At 40.5% G+C, this 17,263-nt stretch overlaps 2 protein-coding genes across 2 annotated transcripts in view; both read right to left on the bottom strand.

The window, feature by feature from the left end:
• Window positions 1-10,161, bottom strand: part of SUSD3 (sushi domain containing 3) — a 401,112-nt gene extending 390,951 nt beyond the window's left edge. Inside the window, exon 1 of the mRNA XM_050761562.1 lies at window positions 10,158-10,161. The gene's annotated coding sequence lies outside the window, so the exon portion shown is untranslated. The remainder of the gene's footprint in view (window positions 1-10,157) is intronic.
• The window catches only part of CENPP (centromere protein P), a 273,692-nt gene that overhangs the window by 32,563 nt on the left and 223,866 nt on the right, over window positions 1-17,263 (bottom strand). The gene's annotated exons all lie outside the window — the stretch shown is intronic.

Raw genomic sequence — 17,263 nt, 5'->3', positions numbered from 1 at the left:
CCCATAGTCTTTGAACCTCATATATTAATTTAAGAATGACACTTGTGAGATACAGCTGAAAACTACAAGATCCCTGTAAGCATTTACCAATATGCTATAAGTGAATGAAACAAAGAGAAAATAATCAAACCAATAAATACTGACAGATTAACAGGTACAAAGCTTGCACTAGGTTACACAGTAAAGCAGTCCAACAATACAAAGGATGTTCTATTCAGGAAGTAAAGATAAATGCATCTTGACTGAATAAAGTTATACTAAACACTAACTTTTCTCTTTGTTACAAAGGCTTTTTATAGGGTAGTCTACATGAATATTCTTCTGCTGAATATGTTTAACTCTATACTAGTGTATATCAACACCACCCAGCCATGCTTGTACAATTTGACCTTGACCCCACAGATAATAATTGATGAGACCAAGGATGGACACATGACCCAAGATGACCCAATCAGACTGTCTTGGAGAAACTTCACATTGAGAATCTGACCACCAGTCTTGGAAATTGCTTAAACTGAAGACACATAGACGTGTCATTTTGCCATGTGCCTGTCAAACACAGTGAAAGCTGTTCTGCAGAAGACAACACCTTTTGGGAGAGGAGAGTGAGGTAGACTTACAGAAAGTGGTGGGGCTAAGGGAACACAAGACCTCAGAAAAAGAAAGCAAGATAGAGAATCTGAAGACTGGGTGGGCCACAAGGGTATCCCCATTCCTTTTCCCAGGCCCTAGGGAGTCGCTCTACTCTTCCTGCCCTTTGAGAGCAGGATATTCTTCAGTGCCCTTCCAGTACATCCCCTTGTGTACTAGGGCTTATTTGAAGTGTTGTTTCTATTACTTGCCACCAAAAAGAGTCTTAACAACTACAACAGTCATTTCTATTCCATTACTTAGTGACAATGAGGAATGTGGAATGGGGATGGGTGTCTTTTTTTTCCCCAGAAAGACTATCTAGGACACCGTTATTGAACACAGATAATAAAAGAAAGGGCAGAATTGCGCTCCACGTTATTTTTTTCTTTACCTTTCATCAATCTCCAGGGCCCTAAGCAATTATTTTAATGAATTTTTCAGTTTTACAATTTTTATCTTGGGAAGAGGTCACTGACCTCTTCATTCTGTTCTATCTGGAAGTCCCACAACAATTGACTTTTTAAATTATTTTAAAATTATTTTTTCCTTTTTGCTTTCTTTATTACCTTTTTAAAAATATGTCTTTGGGCCAGGTGTGGTGGTTCACGCCTGTAATCCCAGCACTCTGGCAGGCCAAGGCAAGCAGGTCACCTGAGCTCAGAAGTTCGAGACCAGCCTGGGCAACATGGCAAAACTCTGATTCTACAAAAAAAAAAAAAAAAAAAAAAAATTAGCCAGGCATTGTGGCATGTGCCTGTAGTCCCAGCTACTTGTGAGGTTGAGGTGGGAGGATTACTTGAGCTCAGGAGGTTGAGGCTTCAATGAGCTGAGATCATGCCACTGCACTCCAGCCTGGGTGACAGAGATCCTGTCTCAAAAACAAAACAAAACAAAAAAACACCACGTATTTTCCCCGTGTTAGTTGAAAAGTCATAAACCTTATTTTTGTTAAGTGGTTACCTTAGACATTTTATCATCTGTACTCATTAAAGTCTAAACAAATCCATGTCTCAGTCCTCCTCTTGAACACAATAATTCAGATATTTTCATTTCAAGCAACCTTGTATTACTATGTATTTTTGAATTCTAGCTTAAAAAGCCTCTCATATGGCATCATTATGATTATGTTATACAGTCACTGTTTGACATATTTACCATATTCTTTGCTTTTTATTCCTTCTTGCATCTCAAACCTTCCTTCCTGGATCATTTTCCTTCTACTTGAAGATGATCCTTTCATTCTAAAATGTGTGTCTATTGAGGTAAATTCTCTCAGTTTCTATTTATCTAACATTCTCTTTATTTCACTTTCATTCTGAAAGAGAGTATTTGTTGGGTATAGGAAGTCTGATATTATTTCCTGTGAGAGTACTGAAGCTACCAGTCTATTGCTTCCTGGTTTCCATTGCTGCTGTTGAAGGATCAGAGTTTGCCAATATAGCCAATTCATTCCTTTTGGATGCTTCAAAGATGTTCGTCTCATCTTTGGTAACTGAAGTTCCATTAAATTGTATTTAGGTGTGATTGTAATCTCATAATGATTAAACTGTAATCTCATAATGATTAAAATTTATATTTTTTGTTTGGATCTTATTTGGTTTCTTGATACAGATTTTTTTAATACATAAAATATAATGTATGTCTTATAGAATGCAGGAAAAAAACATAAAATGTAATATGGCTTAACAGAATCTTGCCAACACCCCAGAAGTCCCCTGGCATTCCTTTTCCCCATCATATACCTCTCACTTTCTGCTAAAGTAGTAAGTATCTTGATATTTATTTATGTATTTATTTTTAAAAGATGGGGTCTCGCTATGTTGCCTGGGCTAGACTTGAACTCCTGGGCTCAATCTTCCTACTTAGCTTCTGAGTAGCTGGGACTATAGGGGCATAACACTATGCCCAGCTATCTTGATTTTTATACAAATATCTTCCTTGCTTTTTTTTTTCCCTTAGGTATTTTTCCCTACTTAAGTGTGCAACCCTAAACAAGGAAGTTTATTTTTTTGCCTATTTCTAAACTTTATGTATATAGAATCATAAAACATACATTTTGACTTGTATTGCTCAGTATTTTGTTTGGGAGGTTCATTTATGATGTTGTATGTAGCTCTATGCTGTTGTTCTTCTCAATTCTAAATGGTATTTCATAATAAGAATACATCACAGCCTTCAGAGTAGCAAGGACTACAGGTGCCCGCCACCATGCCCAGCTAATATTTTGTATTTTTAGTAGAGACAGGGTTTTGCCATGTTGGCCAGGCTGGTCTTGAACTCCTGGCCTCAAGTGATCTGCCTGTCTCAACCTCCCAAAGTGCTGGGATTACAGGTGTGAGCCACTGCACCGAGCCCCTGTGCATATGTCTTGATATACATGTGCACATGTTTCTTTGGATATACATATATATATATACATACCTAGGGATATGTGAATCTTCAAATTTTACAGATAATATCAAAGTATTTGTGTCAGTTTACAGTTCCATCAGCAGTATATGAGAATATCTATTGCCCCATATCCTAATAATTGGCAATTAGTCTTTTAAATATTCTTTTTAATACCCACCATTCTGGTAGGTATGCTATGGAATATCATAATGATTTAAAATTGCTTTTCTTTTATTAATGGATTTAACACTTACATTAGTTTACTTGTCATTTGAATTTTGTGAGTTTTTTTGGTGCAACGGTCTGATCAAATTGCTTACCCATTTTCCTACTGAGTTGTCTGTCTTTACCTGCCATACCTACCACTTATTTACTGTTTCCAAGATATATTCTGGCCTGGCATGGTGGCTCATGCCTGTAATAATCCCACTTTGGGAGAGGCTGAGACACAGCCTCATATTTAAGCCATTATGTATAGACATGTAATGCATTAAGATTATTTAAGATTTAAATAGATAAGATATCAATAGATATACACATCCCGTAATAAATATCCCACATCAACAAACAGGCATGCATTATGATTTTTAAAAATTATTGTTGTAAAATACAGATAACATAAAATTTATCTTAACCACTTTTAAGTGTACAGTTTAGTGGTATTAAATATATTCATAATGTTGTGCAACCATCACCACCATCCATTTCCATAACTCTTTTCCTCTTGTAAAATTTAAACTTGACACCTATTAAACACTGACTCCCCATTCCTTCCTCCCTTTGCCTTTAGCAACCACCCTAAATCTCTAATTTAGACTACTCTAAGTACCTCATGTAAGTAAAATCATACAGTATTTGTCTTTTTGTGACTGGCTATATCACTTAGCATAATGTCCACAAACTTCATCCATTTTGTAGCACATATCAGAATTTCCTTCCTTTTTAAGCTGAATAATATTTCATTATATGGACAGACCGCATTTGTTTATCTATTCATCCTTTGATGAACACTTGGATTGCTTCCAATGTTATAGCTATGGTGAATAATGCTGCTGTGAACACAGGGGTAGAAATATCTGAAGACCCTGCTTTAATTATTCTGGTATATACCTCAAGTGAAATCACTGGATCATAGGGTAATTCTATTTTTAATTTTCTTAGGAACTGCTCTTCCGTTTTCTACAGCAGCTGTACCGTTTTATATTCCTACTATAACAGTGTGCAAGGGTTCTAATTTTTCTTTCTTGCCAGTGCTTGTTATTTTGTTTTTTGGATAGGAGACATTCTTTTATTTTTTATTTTTTGGAAACGGAGTCTCACTCTGTCACCCAGGCTGGAGAGCAGTGGCGCAATCTCAGCTCACTACAACCTCCACCTCCCAGGTTCAAGCGATTCTCCTGCCTCAGCCCCCCGAGTAGCTGGGATTACACAAAACTTTTACATTTTCACTAAGTCCAATCTGTTTCTTTTCCTTATGCTGACTATATCTTTGCTGTCATATCTAAGAAATCACTTGCCAAATCCAATGCAGTGAAGCTTTTCCTGCTTCTAAGACTATTACACTTTTACATGTAGCTCTTTGATCCATTTTGAGTTAATTTTTTTTTTTTTTTTTTTTGAGACGGAGTCTCGCTCTGTCGCCCAGGCTGGAGTGCAGTGGCGCGACCTCGGCTCACTGCAAGCTCCGCCTCCCGGGTTCACGCCATTCTCCCGCCTCAGCCTCCGAGTAGCTGGGACTACAGGCGCCCGCCATCACGCCCGGCTAATTTTCTGTATTTTTAGTAGAGACGGGGTTTCACCGTGTTAGCCAGGATGGTCTTGATCTCCTGACCTCGTGATCCGCCCGTCTCGGCCTCCCGAAGTGCTGGGATTACAGGCTTGAGCCACCGCGCCCGGCCCATTTTGAGTTAATTTTTATATATGGTGTTAGGTAAGGTTCCAACTTCATACTTTTGCATGTAGATATCCAGATTTCCTGACACCATGTGTTAAATGAATGTCATTTCCCCATTGAATGGTCTTGGCACATTAGTCAAAATTAATTTGACTAAGTATGGGATGGTTCATTTTGGGCTCTGTATTCTATTCCATTAGCCAATGTCTGTCTTTACATCAGTCCTACATTGTTTTGATTATTGTAGCTTTGTAGTAAGTTTTGAAATCAAGAACTGTGAGTCCTCCAGCTTTGTTCTTTTTGAAGACTGTTTTGGCTATTCAGGGTCCCTTGAGATTCCATGTGAATTTTAGAATGAGTTTTTCTATTTCTGTGAAAAACATCACTGGGATTTTGATAGAGATTTCATTGAATCTGTAGATCGCTTTGAGTAGTACTGACATCTTAACACAGAGTCTTCCAATCCATGAATTTGGGATGTGTTTCCACTGATTTATGTCGTCTTTATTTTCTTTCAGCAATGTTTTGAAGTTTTCATTGCACAAATCTTTCACCTTCTTGGTTAATTCCTAGGTATTTCATTCTTTTTTATGATATTGTAACAATATCATAAATTGTTTTTGTAATTTCCTTTCCAGATTGTTCATTGTTAGTGTATAGAAATGCAACCCATTTTTGTTTTTGTTTTTCTAACCAATTTTAGTGTGTTCACTTTGTATTCTGCTACTTTGCTGAATTTATTTGTTTTCACAGGTTTTTTGGGGTAGAATCCTTAATTTTTTACATATAGATCACATAATCTGTAAACATAATTTAACTATTTCCTCTTATAGACAGCCTATAGTTATATCATTTAAAAAATACATTCTGCGAATCTTGTCTTTTGATTGGAGAGTTTAATCTAGTTACATTTAAAGTAATTACTGATAAGGGAAGGATTTGTTTTTGTCATTTTGCAGTTTGTTTTATATATTCCTTATAGCCATTTTGTCCATTTCCTGTATTACCTTTTCCTTTGTGTTTGGTTGGCTTTTTCTAGTGAGGTATTTAAGCTCCTTTCTTGTTTCCTTTTGTACATGTTCTGTAGTTATTTGCTTTGCGGTTACCTTGGAAATTACATTTAAGATCCCAAAGTTGTAACAGTCTAAATGGAATTTATACCACTTTAACTTAAATAACACACCTAAACTCTGTTACTTTAACAGCTCTGTCACAAAATTACATCTTTATGCATACTGAGTCCCAAAACACAAGCTACAAATTCTTTGAAATACATTAGTCTCTTAAATTATATAGAAAGCAGTGTCTGAGGTTACAAACCAAAATTATAATAATATTAGCTTTTAGACTAATATTTTTAAAGTGTAATAAGTTCTAGTGTTTTATACTACTGTAGGATGATTATAGTTAATATATTTATTTTCAAGTAGCTAGAAGGATATTGAATGTTATAACACAAAGAAATGATAAATGTTTCAGATGATGGATATGCTAATTAATCTAATCACTAACCATTATACATATATATCTCACATAACTGCATACCCCATAAATAATGTACAATTGTCAATTTTAAAAATACAAAAGTATTAGTCTCTTATAATCATGTTGAAAACGAAAAGTGGAATCATAAACAGTTGTTACAACACTATAAGCTTTTATAATTGCTCATATATTTGCCTTATTGAGATCTTTATTTCTTCATGTTGTCTTGAGTTGCTGTCTATGGTCCTTTCATTTCACCCTGTAGGACTCCCTTAAATATTTCTTGCAGGCCGGGCACAGTGGCTCACGCCTGTAATTCCAGCACTTTGGGAGGCTGAGGCGGGTGGATCACGAGGTCAGGAGATTGAGACCATCCAGGCTAACATGGTGAAACCCTGTCTCTATTAAAAATACAAAAAATTAGCTGGGCATGGTGGTGGGCGCCTGTAGTCCCAGCTACTCGGGAGGCTGAGGCAGGAGAATGGCGTGAACCCGGGAGGCAGAGCTTGCAGTGAGCCGAGATCGCGCCACTGTACTCCAACCTGGGCGACAGAGAGAGACTCAAAAAAAAAAAAAAAATTTCTTGCAGGACAGATGTAGTGGTAACAGACTCCCTCAGCTTTTGTTCATCTGAGAATGTCTTAATTTCTCCTTCACTTTTGAAAGAGAGTTTTACTGGATACTGTATTCTTTTGTTTGCTTTTAGCACTTTGAAAATGTCAGCCCAGTGCCTTCTGCCCTCCAAAGTATCTGAGAAATCCACTGACAATCTTATTAAGGATGTCTTATGTGTGCTGCTTTCAAGTTTCTGTTTTGCACGGGTGTATCTTTGAATTCTTCTTATTGGAGTTTGTTGAACTCGGATGTTTATATTCATGTTGTTCAACAAATTTGGGAAGTTTTCAGCCATCAATTCTTCAGATGTTCTTTCTGTTCCTTTCTCTTTCTTGTCTTCTTCTGAGACTCGCACAGTGCATAAGTTGATCCTCTTCAGGGTGTACCACAAGTCTCTTATGCTCTGTTCATTCTTCTGCAGTCTTTCTTATTTCTATACTTAAGAATTGATAATTTCCATTGCCCTATCTCCAAATTTGCTGATTATTTCTTCTATCTGCTCAAATTGGCCTTTGAATCCCTTTAGTGAATTTTTCATTTCAGTTATTGTAGTTCTCAGCTCCAAAATTTCTTTCTGGTTTTAGACTTAGTATCTCTGCGTTGCCATTTCCATTTAGTTCATGCATCATTATCTTGACTTTCTCCAGATCTTACTTCAGTTCTTTGAGCATCTTTAGACAGTTTTTACAAGTCTTTAGTAGATCATCTGCCATCAGGTTTTCTTCATGGACAGTTTCTATTTATTTTTTTCCTTTGAAAGGCTATACTTTTACGTTTCTTTGTATGTCTTTTTTTTTTTTTTTTTTGAGATGGAGTCTCGCTCTGTCGCCTAGGCTGGAGTGCAGTGGCGCCACCTCGGCTCACTGCAACCCCTGACTCCTGGGTTCAAGCAAATTCCCTGCCTCAGCCTCCCGAGTATCTGGGATTACAGGTGTGCGCCACCACACCTGGCTAATTTTTGTATTTTTAGTAAAGACCAGGGTTTCACCATGTTGAGCAGGATGGTCTTGAACTCCTGACCTCGTGATCTACCTGCCTCAGACTCCCAAAGTGCTGGGATTAGAGGCATGAGCCACTACGCCCGACGGTTTCTTTGTATGTCTTATAATTTTATTGTTGAAAACTGGACATTTGAATCTAAGAATATGGTAACACTAAGAATCAGACCCTTTTCCTTCCCTATGGTTTGCTGTTTTTATTATTTTTGTTTTACTGATTGTTGTAGGTTGTCTCTGTGCCAGGGAGCAGCCTGAGGTGTAAACTTAAGGTTTTCTCAGGTGTATTCTGCCCAATACCTTTCCCTGAGCATGTGTGGTCACTTTTTAATTGTCCCTGTATATGCAGTTGCTTTTGAATCCTCCTAGTCTTTAATGTGTGGTTTCCAAAAGGGGAAAGAGAAAAAAAATGAGAGTGGGGAGGGGGTGCTAGCCCTTTAAATCCTCTGGAAGTTGCAACAGTAGTCACCTACCTCTTTGTCTGTATCTCTGTGATCAGAAACAGCAATCAGAGCACAAATCTCTGATATTTGGAGGATAGTAGTGCTGGCCCCAAAAAATTGTCTGCAGGTTACTCCAGGAACCGATGCACAGCTGCCTGCCCTGGGGCTGGGTGGCTACTACTTTGCTAAGAACTGAAATTGACCAGAATTAACCACAATTTACTGACCTAGTCTTCCTGTAGAACGAGTTTGTCTAACCCATGGCCTGTGGGCTGCACGCAGTCCAGGATGACTTTGAATGCGGCCCAACACAAAATTTGTAAACTTTCTTAAAACATTATGAGATTTTTTTTTTAGCTCATCAGCTATCATAGTGTTAGCGTATTTTATGTGTGGCCCAAGACAGTTCTTCTTCCAGTGTGACCCAGGGAAGCCAAAACACTGGACACCCCTACTGTAGAAGTTGCAAGCCTTGAATAGACTCCAGAGTTCAAAAATAGTTACATCAGATGGATTCTGCCAATGCAATTGTTGTTGAGGTAGGGAGATAGATTCCTGGTGCTTCCTAGTCTGCCATCTCCCCAGAATCCTCTGATATATTGTGATTTAACTAATCTTCTATTGATAATCATTTGGGTTAATTGTATTTTTTTTTTTTTTTTTTTTTTTTTTTACTATTTTATATACTACAAATGAATAAGTAAGAGATTTTTGTACATTTGTACAAACATTTTTGTAGGGCAGATTCCTAGAAGTAGAATGGCTTAACATTTAGTAAAGGCTGATAAAATGACCTACATAAAGAGTCTATCAATTCACATTTCTATCAACAATGTGTGAAACTGCTTATTTTGGAGAGTTTTAAAATTATCTTCTTTTAGTTCCTGTAATTTCTGTAAACCTTGCCAGATGGCCTGGTTATATATCACGGTCTATGATCTCATCCAGTTTTGTGGCTTCAGTACCATTCACACATTCTGAGGGATCTTTTATCTCTAGTTCAGGTTTCTCTTTTGATCCACAGAATGGATTATATTATCTTTCTCCATAAACCTGTGTTTACCTCAGGAAATAGCTGTCCTACCATGCACTTGCTCATGCCAAAAACCTGGGCTTCATATATTTGCTTACTCTTCCTTCCTTTTCCCTACATCCAACTAAATCTTAAGTCCTGTTGATTTTACCTCCTAATGATATCTTGAATTCCCCCTACCTTGGTAAGGAAATAATTTTCTGCAGTAACCTGTATTTATTTTATTTTATTTTATTTTTTTGAGATAGAGTCTTGTTCTGTTGCCCAGGATAGAGTGCAGTGCTGTAATCTTGGCTCACCGCAGCCTCTGCCTCCCAGGCTCAAGTGATTCTTGTGCCTCAGCCTCCCGAGCAGCTGGGATTACAGGTGTGTGCCATCACACCTGGCTAAATTTTTGTAGTTTTTAGTAGAGACAGGGTATCTTCATGTTGGCCAGGCTGGTCTTCAACTCCTAGCTTCAAGTGATCTGCCTGCCTTGGCCTCCCTAAGTGCTGGGATTACAGGAGTTAGCCACTGTGCCCAGGCAAATGCAGTAACTTTTAAATGGTGCCCTCTAGACTTGATCCCTCCATTCACTTCATACACCACATTACAATCTGTGATTTTTCCAAAATGCAGACCTGTTGCTATGTAACTGGCTAAGTAAATAAATACATAAATAAATAATTCCCCCCTCACCATGCAGACCTGGTTATGTTCCTCCCCTGTAGCCTTTGGGTCCCAAACCTTTACTGTCATTTCCAAAGCCTGTTGTGATCTGGCCACTTCTTTCCTGCACTCAACCCTCTAGCCTCACAATCGTGTTCACACCACCCCACTTGTGAGGAGGAAGAGGATGAGGGGTGGAGAGGGGGGAGGAGGGAGGAGGAGGAGGAGGAGGAGGGGGAGGAGAAGGAGGGGGAGGAGGAGGGGGAGGGAGGAGAAGGAGGGGGGAGGAGGAGGGGGAGGGAGGAGGAGGAACCAGTCAAAGAGATTAAGAAGGGAGACACAAGAGAGTGGGAGTTTCTCTCACTCTCACCAATTCTTTTGGTAAAAACCAAAATAATTTGAGTGCTTGAAGGAAGATCATCTGTTGAATGCTGCTAAATCATTTTCTAATTCTTTAACAACTCTAGATGTGTACTCTCCTGTAGATTTCCAAAATAACTTCACATTTCTGCAGTCACAGAAATGATCACACTGTTTCACACAGAGGCACTAATTTGATCCCTTCGTATAGACTACTGACTCTAATAGACTGTAAGAGCCATGCTTTATTATTACACTCAAGATGCACTCAATAAAAATGATATACTGATACACATACGTGTAAGTCCTCAAAGAATTTATGTACTGTTTGGGGAAAACAGATGGTAACTGCCATTCATAACATAAAGCAGAGAGAAATCAGTCCTGGTGTAGCAGCGTAAGTAGGGTGCTATGGGAGCAGCGTGAAGCTGGAGAACGCTTCTTCAAAGGCTTGATATTTAAGTCAGGGATTGAGGAAAAGAGCAGGCTACCAAAAACTGGAGGCTTGAGGCTTTAAAAGAATAATCCTTGTACACATAAAAGAAAAGTCAGTCATTTCCACACTACAATTCTTATAAAAATGCCATGAATCCTCGGGTACAGTTTGAAAGCCCCATTCACATATCTGGTAAAATTAAAACTAAAATTGTCTTTAAAAATAAAAATGGCACAATAAAACCAGCTAATATTAATTTTTCATCCCCCTGGACGCTAAAAGATTCTAATGGAAATGAAAATGATGATATCATCTTCCAGTAATGGGGAAAAAATGAGGCTGTGGACAAACACTATGTTTTGATTTATTAAACCTCAAGTGAACTTCTCTTTATCCCCCCCATAAATGATGGGTTACATCAGTTGCCAAAGTCATCTTTTTCATTAAATACTTTTGTAAATATTGTGGTCACTCTGGTTTACAGCCATCTCCTTCAGACAGTGTATCAGTGGAAAAGAATCCCCATTCCCAGCAAATGTTAAAACTACCATATGTGTAATTTTCTCATAAACCTCACGCTAAGCATGGGTTTCAGGGTTTGCAGAAGGAAAATTGTAGGGAAAAGAACAGTTCTGGAGGCTGTGGCTGTGGCTGCCTGCTTCCCAAACCCAGACCACCACACCCTACAATGTGAAAGAGAAATAACCTATGACATCTCTAATGGTCTCACTTTAAAGATAAGAAAACTGGGGCAGGGCACGGTGGCTCATGCCTGCAATCCCAGCACTTTGGGAGGCTGAGGCGAGTGGATCACCCGAGGTCAGGAGGTCAAGACCAGCCTGGCCAACATGGTGAAACCCCGTCTCTACTAAAAATACAAAAAATTAGCTGGGCATGGTGGTGGGCGCCTGTAATCCCAGCTACTCAGGAGGCTGAGGCAGGAGAATTGCTTGAACCTGGGAGGTGGCGGTTGCAGTGAGCCGAGATCATGCCACTGCACTCCAGCCTGGGAAACAAGAGCAAAACTTGGTCTTAAGAAAAAAAAAAAAAAAAAAAAAAAAAAAAGAAAGAAAGAAAACTGAGTTCCAGAAGAAGGGAAATGTGACTTTATGCAATACTCACTGTGAGGCAAGTGGCCTAGCTGAGATCTGAGCTCCAGTTCTGACTCTTTCACAGTGATCTGTCACCAAATTCAGGCACTCAAGCCATCTACTTTCCATCTCAAAGGCTTCTGAATACGTGTCTTTCAATGTCTGTTGTGGGGGCAAGAAGCGCTGACCAGTGACTTTTCAGTTAGCCTGGCATCTGGCAGCCAGTAGGTGCTCATTCATGCTGACTTCTTTGTTTCTCTCCCATCTGGCTCTCCCTATCATCTGGCAGGTATACCGTATGTAGGAACATGTAAGAATCCGATTCTGCCAATAAGCATACCCAAAATGTCTACTCTTAGGTTACTTTGAAACTCTACAAAACTACTCCAATGCTGAATAACATAAATAACAATTTTAGCTTTGAATGCACACCGTTATGGTAAAAAATGACTTAATGTAGTCTTTAAGAAAAACAATTAAACTATAAATACCAAATGTGGTTTTCTTTGTACAAAGTTTCTCCTGTAATTTAAACTCTTCCTGAACTCTTGCCAGAATATTACAAGTGTTAAAACAGGTTGGTTTAGATAAGCAAAAACAATTTCCTGCTGTAGGGACATAATATAAACTCACTATATCCATCCAAGCCCAAACGTATAAAAAGCTAAATGTTAAAACCCAGACCTAAAACCAATTGTTAGGTAAATCTTGCATTTCTGCTGTTCCATGAATTATCTACAATAAGGGATATTAAAGGAATAACAAGTTTGAGGGGTTGGGGGAGGAACAGGGATGACAGTATGGCTTGTTCTTATAGATGTGCTAAGGTAGTGCTTGGAAGAAATCAAAGCCAAGGTGACCAAATGGAAGCTGGCAATTTAAGCTGTGTATGAAGCTCAGGAAAGAGCTCAGAACTTAAAACTGGTATGTAACCCATTAGCATATATTAAAGCAATGTGATTAATGGAGGGGCTCACTTATGCTTATTTAATGAATGAAGCAGATCATGGGGGACAGCAAGAATGGGAAGAGAAGAGGGCCAAGAGGAAACCTGGGGAGCATCAACATTTAAGACATGGACGAAGGTCGTGGTGGAGGGGAACCAGTATGAGGTACTGAGAAAAAAAGTCAGAAAAGTAGAAGAGCAGATTGACTTCCAAGAATTGGGTAACCAACTTAAAAAGAAAAAAAAAAGACAAGGAAAAGGAAGGCTGCATAGATAGGTCTGGAGCCACTGCGACTTTTGAGACTGCAGTTTTCTGAGAGCCATAAATGCAGAAGCAGAAATGTGGTAGAATAAGGAATAAATGGAAGGTGAATACATAGAGGCATTTCCTGTAGATTACTTTGTAAATAAATGGAGTAGAGAATGGGATGAAGGAATAAAAGCAGTTTGAGGACAGCCAAACAGGATGTAGGAAGATTATTTTTGGCTGATGGATGCTTAAGTAGGCTAAGAACAGATTAAGATTATACAAACTGCCATGCTCCTGATTCAAGACAGGCTCCACAGTGACCCCACGGGCACACAGTTGCTGTCTACCACTGAACACTTGGGCTCTAATGTAATGCTAGATAGTTTAGTCTAATTAAGACTTTGCAATCAGCTTTGGGTCATGTCCAAAAGGAAGGAAACTGGGTAGTTATGGGTTCATACCCAAGACTAGATGGCAAACTTCATGATGCAACACCAAGGGATTCATGACTAAGTTTCTCATCCTTTAATGTTGATATATGATCTTTTGCTGTAATGGACAAGTTCATGGTGATGCTTTCTTCAGTCATGATATGAGAACCTACTGGCCACTCACATGTTTATCTAGTTTGTTTTTTGTTTCTGCCAAACTAGACTATGACAGATTTTTTTTTTTCTTCTATTTTCTTGCATTTTGTTTCATTTCTTTTAGAGACAGGGTCTTGCTGTGTCACTCAGGCTGGAGTGCAATGGTATAATCATAGCTCACTGCAGCCTTGAACTATTGGGCTCAAGTGACTGATCCTCCCACCTCAGACTCCCAAGTAGCAGTGACTATAGATACGTGCCACCTTGCCCAGCTAATTTCTAAATGTTTTGCAGAGATGGGGTCTTGTTTTGTTGCTCAAGCGATCCTTGTGCTTTAGCCTTCCGAAGCGCTGGGATTACAGGCATAAGCCATTGTGCCAGGCCCAGATTGGTTTCCTTATGTTACATTTATGGTAGAGCTTCCCTTATTTCATCAGCAAAATACATTTAAAAACATAGGACAGCAGGCACGGTGGCTCATGCCTGTAATCCCAAAACTTTGGGAGGCTAAGGCAGGAGGATCACTTGAGCCCAGGAGTTTGAGACCAGCCCTGGCAACATAGTGAGACCCCCATCTCCATGAAAAAAAATTAAAAAAAAAAAATGTAGGAGATGGAGGGGATCATGGCAGACAGGAGGCAGGACTAAATTATAGCTCCAGAGAGACCAACATCCGTAGGCTTGCATTGTGAATTTTAGCTCCAGATCGACTGCAAGAACAAATTGGCAATCCCAAGAGGACCCACAGACCCTCTGAGGGAAACGGACTGCTCCTGCAGGACTCGGGAGACACCCTAACTACTGTGAGTGCCCCAAATGCAGAAGTGGGAAAGGGAGGCCCTCCTCTCCTAAACACACACCCCACTGGAGAAGCTGAAGGTCTGTTTGCAGGAGAAGTTTCCGACTTAACTTACAGCTGAGTCAAGTTAGAGAGCCGAGTGAAATACAGGGGTAGAGGAAGCAGCAGAAAAGCCCTGGGAGCTCGTTGGGTCCCCAAGCAGCCCATTCCTGCCTGACACCACAGGGATCCATCGGGAGGGTGGCCAGAGGAGCAGGGGGTAAAACTCCACAGGGAGAAGGAATTCTCCAGCCGAACTTTGTAACAATTTGAATGGGCAAGAAGCCTTCTGGCCAGAACTGGGGAGGAGGGTGTGAATCCGGTGTGCAGACTTCAGAGGCAGGGGAAGAGCCCTTTTCTTTGGCAGCTGGGAGGCGGACAGCCTCGGGCAAGTTTTCAAGCCCCTCTTGCCCTCTGCTTGGAAACAGACTTGGGGCTGTTGGGCGGTGGGGGAACTGCCCTTCAGTTTGCGTGGGAACTGGGTGAGGCCTATGACTGCTGGCTTTCCCCCACTTCCCTGACAACCTCCATGACTCAGCAGAGGCAGCCATAATCCTCTTAGGTACACGACTCCAGTGACCTGGGAGTCTAACCCCATTCCCCACAGCAGCCGCAGCAAGACCCACCCAAGGAGAGCTCAAACACACCAAGCCTGTCGCCACCTGATGGTCCTTTCCTATCCACCCTGGTAGCTGAAGACAAAGGGCCTACCATCTTGGGAGTTCTAGGACACTGGTCCCTTTCCACACTACTACAGCTGATGCTTTCCAGGAAGCACCACCTCTTGGCAGGAGGCCAACCAGCACAAAACTAGAGCACTAAACCACCAAAGGACCCTCATGGAGCCCACTGCACCCTCTGCCACCTCCACCAGAATGAGAGACCCATATGCAGTTCATATCACAAGACTCTATACAGACAATCCCCCGTACCAGCCTGGAGTCGGGTAGATTCGCTGGTTGGCTAGACCCAGAAGAAAGACAATAATCACTGAAGTTCGGCTCACAGGAAGCCACATCCATAGGCAAAGGAGGAGAGTACTACATCAAAGGAACACCCCGTGGGACAAAAGAATCTGAACAACAGCCTTCAGCCCTAGACCTTCCCTCTGATAGAACCTACCCAAATGAGAAGGAGCCAGAAAACCAACCCTGGTAATACGACAAAACAAGGTTCTTCAGCACTCCCCAAAAATCACACTAGTTCACCAGCAATGGATCCAAACCAAGAAGAAATCCCTGATTTACCTGAAAAAGAATTCAGGAGGTTAGTTATTAAGCTAATCAGGGAGGGACCAGAGAACGGCAAAGCCCAAAGCAAGGAAATCCAAAAAAATGATACAAGAAGTGAAGGGAAAAATATTCAATGAAATAGATAGCTTAAAGAAAAAACAATACAAAATTTAGGAAACTTTGGACACACTTTTAGAAATGCGAAATGCAGGCCAGGCACGGTGGCTCACACCTGTAATCCCAGCACTTTGGGAGGCCGAGGTGGGTGGATCATGAGGGCAGGAGATTGAGACCATCCTGGCCAACATGTTGAAACCCTGTCTCTACTAAAAAAAATACAAAAATTATCCCAGCACTTTGGGAGGCCGAGACGGGCGGATCACGAGGTCGGGAGATCGAGACTATCCTGGCTAACACGGTGAAACCCCATCTCTACCAAAAAATACAAAAAATTAGCCAGGCGAGGTGGTGAGCGCCTGTAGTCCCAGCTACTTGGGAGGCTGAGGCAAGAGAATGGCGTGAACCCGGGAGGCAGAGCTTGCAGTGAGCTGAGATCCGGCCACTGCACTCCAGCCTGGGCCACAGAGCGAGACTCCGTCTCAAAAAAAAAAAAACAACAAAAAACAAAAAAAAACCAAAAATACAAAAATTAGTCGGGTGTGGTGGTACATGCCTGTAGTCCCAGCTACTCGGGAGGCTGAGGCAGCAGAATTGCTTGAACCCGGAAGGCGGAGGTTGCAGTGAGACGAGATTGCACCACTGCACTCCAGACTGGCGACAGAGCGAGACTCTGTCTCCAAAACAACAACAACAACAACAAAAATGCGAAATGCTCTGGAAAGTCTCAGCAATGGAACTGAAGAAGTAGAAGAAAGAAATTCAGAGCTCAAAGACAAGGTCTTTGAATAAACCCAGTCCAACAAAGACAAAGGAAAAAGAATAAGAATATAAGAACAAAGCCTCCAAGAAGTCTGGGATTATGCTAAACGACCAAACCTAAGAATAACTGGTGTTCCTGAGGAGGAAGAGAATTCTAAAAGCTTGAAAAACATATTTGGGGGAATAATTGAGGAAAACTTCCCCAGCCTAGCTAGAGGGCCAGATATCCAAATACAAGAAGCACAAAGAAAACCTGGGAAATTCATCGCAAAAAGATCTTTGCCTAAGGCACATTGTCATCAGATTATCCAAAGTTAAGATGAAGGAAAGAATCTTAAGAGCTGTGAGACAGAAGCACTGGGTAACCTATAAAGGAAAACTTATCACATTAATAGCAGATTTCTCAGCAGAAACCCTAAAAGCTAGAAGGGATTGGGGCCCTACTCCTCAAACAAAACAATTATCAGCCAAGAATTTTGTATTCCGCGAAACTCAGCGTCACATGTG

The sequence above is a fragment of the Macaca thibetana genome, chromosome 15, assembly GCF_024542745.1.
Source record: "Macaca thibetana thibetana isolate TM-01 chromosome 15, ASM2454274v1, whole genome shotgun sequence".
Taxonomy (NCBI): domain Eukaryota; kingdom Metazoa; phylum Chordata; class Mammalia; order Primates; family Cercopithecidae; genus Macaca; species Macaca thibetana.
Note: the sequence above shows the minus strand (reverse complement) of the source record. Positions and strands in the feature narration are given on the sequence as shown.